The 14,009-nt window shown below is 47.0% G+C and overlaps 1 protein-coding gene across 1 annotated transcript in view; it reads right to left on the reverse strand.

Annotated features, from left to right (window-relative positions):
* Positions 1 to 14,009, reverse strand: part of LOC120861032 (colorectal mutant cancer protein) — a 308,064-nt gene that overhangs the window by 57,807 nt on the left and 236,248 nt on the right. The window lies entirely within an intron of this gene.

Genomic DNA, 14,009 nt, shown 5'->3' on the forward strand with positions numbered 1-14,009 from the left:
GATTCTCCCAGGGACAGTAGGAAGGAATACCTAATTAGCCCTTCAGTGTGGAGAGACTCAGAGCCCCCTCAGTTACATTTAGAACACACATCTACCTGCACAGAATTTAAATGTCCCAACTCTGCTTCTCTATGGTTATGGCTCACTGATATCCAAAGGGAGAAATGTTCCAAGCAAGTGAAGATGATTATTAGAAACTGGTCTTTCCGATGACCCTGATCACAATTTGATCACTGTATACAATGTCAGTCTTAAAGGGCACACTGACTGCAGCACCCAAGGGCCCTTACACATGGGTACCAGACCCTGATGGGAAGAATCAGCACCAGGACATCTAAACCCGGGTTTTCCCAACCTATCAGTGCACTAGAATGTCCCAAAGGGTTTGTTAAGACACAGAGCCCAGGGCCCCATCTGCAGAGATTCTGATCAGCAGGTGGAGACCACACCTAGGAGTCTGCATGTCCAACAAGCGCCCAGGCAACGCTGGTGCACCCAGCTGACGGCAGTGACCTACGGGCGGTCAAGGCCTCACGGCACTCGACATCTCAGACACCATGGAGCAGAGCCACCCGGCTGCCAGCCCTGAGGCCTTCCAGGCAAACTGTTGTCTAAAAGCGGCTGGAGAGCTTTTCATCTTTAATATCTTGGATGTCTCCACCCTGCTGAATTGGGAACCAAAAGTAATTGAAATTTCAATAATTTATTAGCATACGAGAAGCCAAGATAGGAAAAGTCCCTCGGAGCAAATTGCATTCAATGGTGAAACAGCTGAAAAGTGCCCAGTAGCTGGTTCTGCGGTGGCGTCCAGTAACTGCGGGCTAACAGAAATGTGCATTGTCCCCATAAAGAACCACACACAGGGCTGCCCTCAAAGCCATCTAAACACCAGAAAAACACATGCTGTCAAAGTGGGAATGCTGCTCAGAGATTACAGGGCTCATTGTGGGATGGTCCTGATCAACTGTGCCTCTCTGTGCCCACAGCCGAGGGCAGGACGCGTTTCTCCATTAGGCCAGCTTCCTGGCACCGGGAAAACCACCGTGGTGGAGACCGTGGGTTTCAGGTTCTACCGCTGTGAAAGCCTGATGAGGTCCTGAATAAGCAACAGTGTTACCACCACTGCCGAATCTAAAGAGTGTCTGAAGTAAAGTGAAAGTTGGTCAGTTGTGTCCAACTCTTTGTGACCCCATGGTCTACACAGTCCATGATATTCTCCAGGCCAGAATACTGGAGTGGGCAGCCTTTCCCTTCTCCAGGGGATCTTCCCAACCCAGGGATCGAACCCAGGTCTCCTGCATTGCACGCGGATTCTTTACCAGCTGAGCCACGAGGGAAGCCCAAGAATTCTGGAGTGGGTAGCCCATCCCTTCTCCAGGGAATCTTCCTGACCCAGGAATTAAACCAGGGTCTCCTGCATTGCAGGCGGATTTTTTACCAACTGAGCTATCAGGGAAGCCCTGCTGCTGCTGCTGCTAAGTCACTTCAGGAGTGTCTGAATCCCTCCCCAAACAATCGGTAGTCTGGGGTTCCAGGAATCCCAACTGGTCCACTCATCTCTCTTCTTAAAAAGTAAAACAAGGCCCTGGGCATTTTATAAAAACATCATTAAAACTACTCATGTTATAAAAAAATGTTTGTTCTTCTAGTCACTAAAGTCAACATGTCCATTGTGGAAAATTTAAATGACAGTGGAAAATGAAGACAAAAAAAGTACCTATGTTCTTTCTCACTCTACAGAGACGATAGCTTCTAGTCATTTTCCATGGTGTGTTTGTGCGTGGGCATGCACACCTCAAATGAATTCTGAGTCTAAATACTCATTTTCATATTAAAAGCTTTGGGCTAAGAGAATGTCTTTGAAAACTAAAGGATGATAAACATGTTTATTTTGGTCTATGCTTTATTACTTAATGATAATTGTTAGGCAGTGAAAGATATCCAGCTGAAGGGAGTGGAGTGAGCCTTCATGGAATGAGAAACAGCTAGTTGAGTTAAAAAGCCCTTTCTCCTCTCTTGCTTGGGAAGTAGGATCTTAATTTAGATGAATACATGCACAGAAATGAAGGTTGAAACCAATCTGCTGACTGTAAGCTTAGGTAGGGCTTGGGAGAGGGGAGAGAGACAGCTATTAGCATCCTTGCTTTTGTTCTTACCCACTGCAGTAAGTTGAATTGTGTACCTTACCCAAAAGACACGTCCAAGTTCTAAACCCCCAGTCTATGAATCGGATCTTATTTTGAAATATGGTCTCTCTAGATGTAATTACATCAAGGATCTCAAGATGAGACCCTCCTGGAATTGGGGCAGGCCCTAAATTCACTTATAAGAAAAAAGAGAGGGAGACTTGAGACACAGAAACACAGAGAAGGCCATGTACAGACAGAGGCAGAGAGTGGCCACCAATCAGAGGTCACCAGGGCTAGCTACTAGAAGCCAGAAGAGGTGAGACAGGATTCTCCTCCAGAGCCCATGGAGGAAGTGCAGCCTCGCCAACACCATGATTTTGCAGACTCCAGAATGGTGAGAGAATGCATTGTTGTTGTTTTATGTCATCAAGTTTGAGGTCATTAGCTAATATACTCATCTTTCACTGAAGATATTTGAATAAAGAAAAGATATTTCAACGAAATACGTGCTTTGCAGTTGAGGAGAGCCAGAAATCAAAGCACATCTAAGCTAGGAACTGATACATGTGCCGATAGCCAATACCCTTATAGCCTTTCCCACTGGAGTTCTTCAACATCAGACAATGGAACATGATTTCAGTGGCCATTTCCTCACTTTTTCTAAAGTGAGTATGTAGCCAGGTTGCTTCTAGAGGCCTGGAAGAGGAGTGTGTCTGTCACGTCCCCTGGAATCCTGACGGAGTGTGAAGGGGACAGTCTTGTGTCTCAGGGGCTCAGAGTCTAGCCAGACTTCTCATTACGTGGGCTCCGAGAAGGGACACCGACAAGAAGTGTCAGCCCGTGAAAGAAGCATTACTCTGCCTCCCAGAGTGGAAAACGCTGGCCTTCAACCTTGAAGGCTGAGGAGCTGTTTAACAAGCAAATAAAGAGGAAAACAGCTCTGACAGGCTCAAGGAAGGAAATGATAATAAAATGCTAGCCCTCCGCTTCTCTTAACGCTCAACGACTTCCCGAAGAGCGAAAAGGGCTTCATAAGATCATCTGATGAGAGAAGAGAATGGACTGGAATGAGGAAGAGAAAGGAAGTGAGTCAAAGCTGCACGTGAGAAACGATGAGAGCTCAAACACTGTCAGTGAAGTGGGAGCAAAAATGGCTACCAGTCCCCAGAGCACCATCCAAGAGAACTTCCTTTCCTGTAGTAACGGGTACATTCTCTAGCCTCACTGTCCGCTATGGTAGCCATAAGCCACATGAAATGTGCCTAGTGTTCTCAAGGAACTTTATTTTTAATTGTATTCTATTTTAATTAAACTCCAACTTAAATAGTTGTGTGTGGCGAGTAGTTACTGTATTGGTCAATGCAGTTCTAGAACAATTTAAGAAAGGAGAAAGACAAACTTGTGGCTGGAATGACTCTGTGTATCATGGTACTTAGCAAAATGGAGAAAACATAAGAAGCAGCTGAGTTTTCAGACATAAACAAAGATGCCAACTTTGGACATTTGAGGAAACCCAGGATTTCAGTCAATGGTAGAAATGTAATCTGAGAGAATGGGATCAGAACTGGGCTTCTGCGTGTGGATAAGGTGTAAGCGTGGAGGTGGACGGAGAGAGTCCATACAGCTGGTTGGACTGAAGGCTCAACTGTGGACAGGAAGAAGGGAGAGCTTCACTTCCAGGAGAGAAAGAAGAGGTGAGGATAGGTACTAAGAAAGGTGTGTTTGCGAACTGGAGAACTGAGGATGAAAAAAGAGGCGGCTTCCATCTGATGGCTTTTGTCTGTCTTAGAGTTAAGGTGCTCTGATAGGAGAGAGGGAGGGGATAGTAGCTGTCAGAAAAGAGAAAGGAAGGTGACCTATAACCCGAAGAGCGAGAAAGAGAAGGCGAGAAGGAGAAAAGCTTACACAGCACACTGCAAACTCAGCTGAGCTCTTTGATTTTAGACTGGAGACTGAGTCAACGCATTGTTTTCTTCAAACTGGCGACTGCATGAAAATACCAGCAAGGAATAAAAATTGTAACAGTGAAAGAATGTGCTTGGGGCATTAGCAGAAAGAAGACTTGGGCGCATTCCTTAAAGGCAGAGTGGAAGGAGGGGTACTGATGAAAGACACAGAATGGAAAAAGCCCAATTCTATCAACTACACAGGGGAGTTGTTGCACACAAGGTGTACTCAGAAGAAGGTCGGTAGGGTTTAGATGTGGTCTTGGCAGGTACTAAAAGGACAAGAATGAGAAGCAGGGCTGCAAACAGGGGACAGGGGGGTGTGGCTGTATACAGAACAAATGAAAATTTCCAGGGTATGACAGCTGTGGCTGAAGTAAACAGGCAGTCTTCCTAATAAGAGTGTATAGAAATGCTGCATAAAAAGGAACAGTGAGAAAGAAACTCACTGCCAGGGTTCAAAGAAAGAGTAAAATCTCCAGGTGCCAGAAAGGAAGTGAAAAATAAGGTTAGAGAGGTAGGAGGGAGCTGGTGCTTCAGGCAGCTGGGGAGGGGTGAGCAGGGCGTGAGTGAATGTGCCAGGATCCAGGGAGAGGACCCAGGACCGCGGCGGGTCAGGCTGCTGGAGCAGACACTCCTGCATGCGGTTGGGAGGCTCCCTGCCAGGTCCCTCTGTGAAGAGCAGACCGAGGGTGCTGCCCAGGAAGCTGGAAGGCAGTCCAGGCTGTGCGGGAGTCAAACCAGAGAAACCAGCCCCTCAGCCTCGGGACCCGAGTGTGGGGTCCAGGCTTATTCTGCCTCCACAGTGTGGGCACTGCCCCTCAAACCTGGCAACCGCTCCCTGGTGGCTCGGTGGTGAAGGTGCCATCAACAATGGAGGAGACGAAGTTTCCATCCCTGGGTCGGGAGGATCCCCTGGAGAAGGAAATGGCAACCCACTCCAGTATCCTTGCCTGGAGAAGCCCATGGACAGAGGAGCTGGGTGCGCGACAGTCCATAGGGTCGCAAAAGAGCTGGACGCAACTTAGTGACTAAACAACAACAAATCTTGACAGTGAAAACCAGTCTGGATTTTGCCAGACCACCCTCTTTCCCAGAAATCTAACTGGTGAACTCCCCAATATCATCAGGCAGCTGGAAGAGACTTAAGCCTCCCATGACGGTGCCCAGGACCGTGGAGCTGACTGACACACAAGAATGGCAGCAGGGAGAGGAGGATGAGACGGGACAGGCCAAACCAGGAGACGGACCCAACAGAGACGAGATCAGAATAAAGCAACCTGTAAACCACAGCGCAATAAGCGCATTTAGGGCCCGGAAAGAGATAAGAGGAGTAACTTTTGTACAGAATAAGAAATTGTGAAATAAAAATAGGCAGGTATCAAGCAAGAATAGGCAGATGAAAAAGAAAAGCCCATGGAAAATGTAGTCAATGAAGTGAAATCAGCTTAAGCTCTAGACTGGGAAGAGTAGAAAAAGTGTTTTTCAATAAAACTGGAAAGAGAAGTAGTGAACAGGAACACAGCACAAAGAATTCAGGACATACCATGGGCAGCTAAATAGACACAAAAATACAAGTGTCATTGAGAGGCTCCAACCCACTCCTAAAAGAGTTCCAGAGGACAGGAACACAGGAAATGACAGAAACAATATTCGAAAAGAAAATAAGTAAGTTTTCCAGATATAGTCCTGAGACTTAAGTATCATGTCAGGTGATAGATAGTTGTGGAAGTTTTTAGATATGTCTGCAAATGCTTTGATAGGCCCTCCATCAAAAAGTGGACTCCAGGATTTCCTTTGTGGTACAGTAGATACGAATCTGCCTGCCAGCGGAGGGGACATGGGTTTGATCCCTGGTCTGGGAAGATTCCACATTCGGGAGCAGCTAAGCCCGCGGGCCACAACTACTGAGCCCACAAACAAGAGCCCGCGCTCTGGAACGAAGAGCAGCTCCCACTTGCCACAGCCAGACAAAGCCCAAGTGCAGCAACAAAGACCCAGTGCAACCAAAAACAAACACATTTTAAAAAGGTGAACTCCAGTTCCCCTCCCCTTGCACACGCCTGGCCTGAGACTGCATCTGATCAACAGAAAGTTGTGATAGTGATGCCACGTAACTTCCAAGGGTAGGTTAGAAAAGGCAATACAGTTCTGCCTCCCTCTCTCTCGGGCTGCTGGCCCTTACTAGCCAAACATGCTGCCGTGAGGAAGCCCAGGGCACACAGAGAGGATGCTTGTGTGTGTTCTGACCAACAATCCCTGCTGAGGTCCAGACAACGGTCAGCCTTACCCACCAGACAAAGGAAGCATGACTTCAAGATGACTGGCCACGGCCACCCTCTGGCTGCAAGCACATCTGAGCCCAAGAGAGAACTGTCCACTGGAGGCCAGTCATCCCCAGAAACATGCAGATAGTCATAAACGATTCTTTCGGGGCTGCATATTTGGGGTGGTTTGTTATGCAGCTGGTGCTAACCGGAAGAAGAGGATGAAAAAACTGCCTATCTAGAAACACTGTACTGCAAATGTAGGTGGAAGGGAAAGGGTAAAGAGAGAATCTTGAAGCTGCCTGGTGGGAGAGACTGCTTAAGCTCTGAGGGCGGGGATGTTGGTCTGTTTCACTCACTATTGTATTCAACACGTGGAACAGTGTCTGACAGAGTGTCAGCCTCAATACAACCTTGAATATTGCCAAATAAAACTGTCACCTGAAAACCCAAGATGTAGCTAGACTACTATAGCAGCCTGAGTAATGGCCCCAAAGATGTCCACACCCAAATCCTGGAAATCTGTGGATAAATCACCTCACATGGCAGAAGGGGATTTGCAGGAATCATAGGAAACAACCGAGAAGGAACATAGCCCTGATGCCTCACTGATTCTAGTGAGGGAGACGCATGTCAGACGTTTGACCTCCAGAACCGGGAAATAATAAATCCATGTCATCTTAGGTCACTGACTGGTAATTTGTCTCAGCAACAACAGGAAACTATACACCTATCGTCAAGAGTGTGGGCAAAAAGAAAGACAGTCTCAAAGATTAAGAATTAAGCACCTATAGACCTTTGCTGGGAGAAGGCAGTGGCACCCTGCTCCAGTACTCTTGCCTGGAAAATCCCATGGACGGAGGAGCCTGGTAGGCTGCAGTCCATGGGGTCGCGAAGAGTTGGGCACGACTGGGCGACTTCTCTTTCACTTTTCACTTTCATGCACTGGAGAAGGAAATGGCAACCCACTCCAGTGTGCTTGCCTGGAGAATCCCAGGGATGGGGGTGCCTAGTAGGCTGCCGTCTGTGGGGTTGCATCGAGTCAGACACGACTGAAGCGACTCAGCAGCAGCAGACCTTGGCTGAAAGAACTTCCCAAGGACACAGAAGCTTTTCAGGAACAAGAAAACTACATTGCAAAAAAGAATGGGATAAAGGGAAAAATGATAAGCACAAAAACTGTCAGGATAAGGGCTTCCCCGGTGGTGCAGCGGTAAAGAACGCACCCGCCAAAGCCGGAGACACAAGAGACGGGGGTTTGATTCCTGGGTCAGGAAGATCCCCTGGAGGAGGAAATGGAAACCCACTCCAGTGTTCTTGCCTGGAGAACCCCATGGACAGAGGAGCCTGGCGGGCTACAGCCCATGGGGTCAGAAAGAGTGGGCACGGCTGAGCCACTGACACTTTCACTTTCATGCACATGCACGTGCCCTGAGGCGCCTGTGAGGACTCTGCAGCCTCACTCTTGGCCATGCATTCCAGAGAAATTCCCACACAGGACCAAAGAGGACGCAGGCATGGCCTATACCCCGGGGCACTGTTTGTGGCAGTGGGAGGTCTGGACGTTGGGCATGGAAAATGTGGTGGGGACACTACAGAACTTCAGGAGGCTGTTTGACCTCACGCGAACGTGGCACCACGGGCAGACCTTAAATTCAGAGTGCTCGAGGAAAACAAAGAAAGAAGTCTGCAGCACAACCCAATGGATGGAAATGAAAACCACACCAAACACTGTGTATAAGGACATACGTAAAATGAGAGAGAGAGTGGGAGAGAAAAGCAATAAATAAAAGCGGGCTTTTTCACGATCAATGTGTCTGCTTTAACAGAGGGATGTAATTAGCTTATCTCTGGGCCCTGCAGGCCAGATGAAAACAAACAAATGAAAGGAAGTAAATATAAAGATAGGTGCTCAGGGCCATAAGAGATTGCAGCAGCCAGATGCTGATGAGGACGGAGAGTCGGGCTGGAGCTGTTGAGGCGTCACAGCAGTGGGTTTCGGGAAAGGGCTCAGGTCACCGAGAGGGAGGTGAGGGTGGCTGCAAGCAGGGCCTGCGCTCCCCCAGGACGACTGCAGGGGCTCAGAGAGACGCCCAAGCCCTCTGACGGAGTCAGCTGAGAACGTGGGGCACAGATGAGTGACAGGCAGGGAGGAGAGGTGGCACTGGACCCCTGAGCAGGAGGAGAAGCATTGCTATTAGCCACAAAGGAACAAGTCTGTGTTCCGCTGACGGTATGGAGCAGTGGTCTTTGGGCAGCTGTAACTTCAGACAATTAGGTTGTAATTCATAATTTTGCTGTGCAATGGAGCTGGTGGAGACAGATGATTTGTACACTGGACAGGGCTGAGAACCGCTGAGCTGGAAAAGTTCTGCTGAATGAGCTTGCAGTGGTGAGCTTGGGCAGGCCTCAGAAAGCAGCCTCCTTCGATGCTGGGCTTGGGGCTGTGTTTGGCAGAGAACCACTGTCTCCCACTGGAGATTTTATAAGACTTTTCTTTCTCGGAGCCCTCAAGCAAATGAGAAAGCAGACTTTACTTATAGAAAATATACACTTATTCCTACAAATGTGATTTGTTTCAGCAAAATAGTATTTTATTGTTCATGGCAATTTTGGGTCAGCTGAAACAGAAGAGGAAGAGATTATAGAATGTAAGGAGGAAAGCAAACTCAGCTGCATTTCTGTTCTCTGAAGGGTGATGGGTGTACCTTGTTCTGTTGTCTGAAAGCCCACGAAGGAACCTGGACCGGATTATCTAAGTGGCTGCATCGGGGAAAAAGGTCAGTGCTTTGGCTGTCTTCCTAATTTCTGACCAGCTTTCAAACAAATGTTGTTGGCTACTTGCTTTACAGCCAAGAGTTTGCCTTTACCAGCTGGACTTCCTCACTGGAGTGGAGGCTGAAGGAGGGAGACAGGGATGGGTAAGCCAACACTGGTACCCACAACTAAAAAGACTGCTTCACAATTTCCATGGCATAGGTGTGCACAGAGCCCATTTAGAAACTATTTTCAAAGAAGACATGAGAAAACCAGAGTTTTGTGGGTTCTTGTGAGTTTTGTGCAGAAAAGAGGGGAGACAGGTATTGCCAAAAATGTTCTGTCAGGCTAAACATCAAGATAAATATGTGCACAGACAACTTCTCTATGCAACAAACTTGTTTTGTCTTCACTTGCTTTTGTTTTGGAATACGAGGGACACTGATGTGTCGTGCCCTAAGGAGTCTGCCACCCATATTATGTAAGAGAGGATGCTTTACTTCCCGTCTGGGTAGAAGCAGGAGATGATATGGGGAAAAGCAGACAGAACATAGGAAAGGAGTCCAAACAATAGAAAAGTGAATGCTGCACCCCACTGCAAGGCTACCAGAGCCTGTTTTGGTGTTAAGAGTTAATGTCAGCATAGACCAGGATCATTAACTTTCCGCAAGCCTCTCATGTCTAAGGGTATAATAGTACCTCTCCTAGAATTACGGTGCAGGTTAAATGAGATGTGCATACATCATCACTCATCACTAGTAAATGCTCAAAACATATTCAGCATTATAATTCAGGATCTACCATCCTGCTTTGCTTCAAAGGTATCTATTTTTAGTACAAGAGGGGTTTGTTTAGTCTAAAAGTGGTTAAAGAATGTTAGTACTATCAATATTATTAACAGGTCCTTAAAAATAAACAATCAAAACTGCACTGAAAAAAAATGCATTGGTAGGTGGCACCTTATAAAACTATTTTCCTTCAACAGACGAGCACGGGAAGTTCTCCCCCACCCCGGGCAATGCCTCCTTGCCTCTGCATTCCCAGGGATCTTGTGTCCTCCCAGATTCTAGAACACGCAGAGCCCTCTCTGTACCCCCTCTTACACTCATGTGACCTTGATGAGTGGAAGACAGGGGTGGGAACCATTCCTGTCTCAGAAGCAGGGCTCGTCACTACCACACCGTGGCCCTTGGAGAAGCGGGTGAGGCATGAATAGAAAGTGCCAGAAAGGCTGTGGGGGGTTTTCTCCCTTTTCACTCCACCTGTGGGGAGCGAGTAAAGATGTCTGGAGAGGCTTTCGGAACACACACGGTGGGTGACTGAAGGATACTGCCTTCCGCTTACTGTCTGGGTTCTGCTAGGGTCACAACGGGGAAGTGTGTGAGGGTCCTACAGCCCATTCATTGATTCATAGCTCATGGAAGGGCCCGAGCATCTATCCTTTGGAAGAGTTTCCCAGTGACGCTGTCACACATATTCTGAGCCACTCCAGGATGGATGCGTGAAACTGCCTGATTCTCTGGCACCTGCGTTCCCCTCCAAGTCTACCTGGTATCACACTCAAAGCAATGCAGTCGCCTGGAGCATTTACTGCTCAACACACTGTTCCTTCCTGTTTCTCAGCCCCTCTCCGGTAAGGCGGAGCATCTGTCTAGCTCTGGTCCATGGGCTGTGAACAGAAGCATTCAGATGAGGAGTCTGTTCAAGTGATGTTTTAGGGAACAGGCTACCACCACCCTGGGTTCCTGAGGGAACACACGGAGCAGAGCTCTGTGCTCATCTTCAGACCTGTACTGGCTGTGCAGTGCAAGCAGGAAATATGCTTTTCATTTGGGAGGCTGGTTTGTTACCACTGTGTATCCTATCCTCTTCAGTCACACAGAAGAAGAGCCAGCTGGGACCCCCAAACTGAGGTGGAAGGAGAAGACTGGACCAGATCGCCCTCCTCTCAGCTCAGGGTTGCTGTTTTTTTTTTTTAATAAGTATTTTATGAATTTGAACTTAGCAAATATTGGCATCTTCTTCCTCATATAAAGAAACTCCTAAGAGGAAATAGAAAAGGTAAGATATGAACAAATTTCCATCAAGGACAAAAGAGAATAACTGCTTCTGTGTGGATATCAAGTTATTAAGGCTGGGAATGCCCATCACGTTCCATAATTCATATTTTACTTTTTGTTTCTTCAATTTGAAAATTAATGAAAAGTAGAAAGAAAATATATGACTCTTTTCAGGGCCTAGACTTGGCCTCTTAATATTTTAGCATATTAGCTCCTCTTCTATGTATCTATTTCTATATATTAAACAACACATAACTAAGAATACATCTGTTAGAAAAATAAACTACAGCACTGTAAAAGTGTTCAAGTACCCTTTGATCTAGGTAGGTCCTTAACCCCTGCCCCCATAACTATTAGGAAATTGATCTGCATTCACTATAATCTAAATAAAATTCACAGTAAACATGAAGTACTATTTTGCAGTCCTGTACTTTCAATATCCAGACAAAAAAAGTATCACAGAGCGGGAGGCAAAGTGGGAAGAGGTCACGTGAGATCTAAGGCCAAATAAGGCAAAACGGAGAGGAAGCTTTATTTAACCTCTGAAAAGCGTCAACAATTTCACCTCCAGAAATATCTCCGCTGTTACTGATTTTTAGTTAAATATTTCAGAGCGACACTGATGTAGCCTACTGTGCTGTGCTTAGTTGCTCAGTCGTGTTCGACTCTGCGACCCTACGGACTGTAGCCCGCAGGGTCCTCTGTTCACGGGGATTCTCCAGGCAAGAATACTGCAGTGAGTTGCCATGCCTTCTGCCAGGGGATCTTCCCAACCCAGGGATCAAACCCAGGTCTCCTGCACTGCAGGTGAAGTGTTTACGACTGAGCCACCTGCAAAGCCCCAGCGTAGCCTACAATGGCAGATGCGGTGAATGGCCATTTTGGAGGCAGACAAGGCTCTGGACACCTCAGCCTGACGCGCTACATCTTATCTCCCAGTAGGGGTGGGCAGCCTAATAATAAGTATATATTATAAATGAATTAATTAGTAGAAAGAAGGATATGATAAAACACATGGTCAACCTTTAAGGTCATTAATCTTTCTCAGCAGGCTTTTTCATTTAATTTAGACTCTTCTCTCTCTCTCTAGCCCCCTTAAGCATGAACACTGATTGTCGAGTTCCCTTGGCGATAACTTGGGCGAATACTGAAGGCGGATTCGACTGGGTGTTCAGAAGCAGCGCAGTAGTCAGAAACAGGCACCAGTGGATCCGGAACCGGTGGCTCTAGCAGTGGGTCTCGGGCTGACACAGGAGGACGCTGAGTACAGCGCCGGGAATGAGGGCCACACCTGCGTGTGCACAGGGGCCCGAGCAGGGCTGTGCTGGACCCTCACACCCACAAGACTCCTTCTGCACGAGAGTGACCACAGGGGTGCAGTGCAGCGCCACCCCTTCAGACTCACAAAGGCAGCCCAAAGGCATCAGCCTGATACCCCTCCAGGAGAAGGAACTGGGAAATGAGTTCAAAGGCCAAGGATTCAATCAATCACATTTACATAATTCAGCTCCAATAAGAACCCTAGATTTTAAAGCTTGCCTGAACTTCCCTGGTTGGCAAACCTCTGTCTGTGGCCACACATCACAGAGCAAAGCTTTTAGGACTCCAGGGGAAGACGACAGCTGGGAGATTTGTTTTCAGACCTCTTTCAGACGTCACCTATGTGTCTCTTAGTTTGGCTGGTTCTGATTTATATTCATCTATTTTTGCTATAATAAAATATAACTGACCGCAGGACGTTCTGAAGAAGGAATGTGTGTCACCTGTTTCAGATTCAGGGCTATGATTCAATGGGACACAGATTCATGAGCCTGTGGTCACATCCAGTTTGCTTTACTGAACTATCTGAGGAACACACTGACCATTTATGTTACATGGCAGTTGATCTAAACAATTAGGTAAAAAAAAATGCATAACTGAGAGAGGCTGATCCTTTCTGTGAGTTCTCAGGGTGTCTTCTGTGTTCCTTCTCCCTTTCAGTTGGCATGTCAACAACCTCATATATGAAGATAATACCACTCTAATGGCAGAAAGTAAAGAACCTCTTATGATTTAAAAGAGGAGAGTGAAAAGCTGGGTTAAAACTCAACATTCAAAAAACTATTATCACGGTATCTGATCCCATCACTTCATGGCAAATACAAGGGGGAAAAGTGGAAACAGTGACAGACTTTATTTTCCTGGGCTCCAAAATCACAGCGGATGGTGACTGCAGCCATGAAATGCAAAGGTGTTTGCTCCTAGGAAGGAAGGCCATGACAAACCTACATAGTGTATTAAAAAGCAGACACACTACTTTGCCAACAAAGGTCCACATAGTCAAAGCTATGGTTTTTCCAGTAGTCATGTATGGATGTGAGAGTTGGACTATAGAGAAAGCTGAGCGCTAAAGAACTGATGCTTTTGAATTGTGGTGCTGGAGAAGACTCTTGAGAGTCCCTGGTCTGCAAGGAGATCAAGCCAGTCATTCCTATAGGAAATCAACCCTGAATACTCATTGGAAGGACTGATGCTGAAGCTCAATACTTTGACCACCTGATGTGAAGAGCTGACTCATTGGAAAAGACCCTGATGCTGGGAAAGACTGAAGGCAAGGGGAGAAAAGGGAGATGAGATGACATGGTTGGACAGTATCACTGACTCAATGGACATGAGTTTGAGCAAACTCAGAGATAGTGAAGGACAAGGAAGCCTGGCATGCTGCAGTCCATGGGGTTGCAGAGTTGGACACAACTTAGTGACTCAACAACAACAACTATTGTAAAGACCTGTTTACTTGCCTGTCTGCCAAACATCCTCAAGGCCAGGGACTATATCCCATTCATCAGTATATTTCCTCTGCCCAGCACA

This window comes from Oryx dammah, unplaced genomic scaffold (assembly GCF_014754425.2).
Source record: "Oryx dammah isolate SB20612 unplaced genomic scaffold, SCBI_Odam_1.1 HiC_scaffold_11211, whole genome shotgun sequence".
Classification (NCBI taxonomy): Eukaryota; Metazoa; Chordata; class Mammalia; order Artiodactyla; family Bovidae; genus Oryx; species Oryx dammah.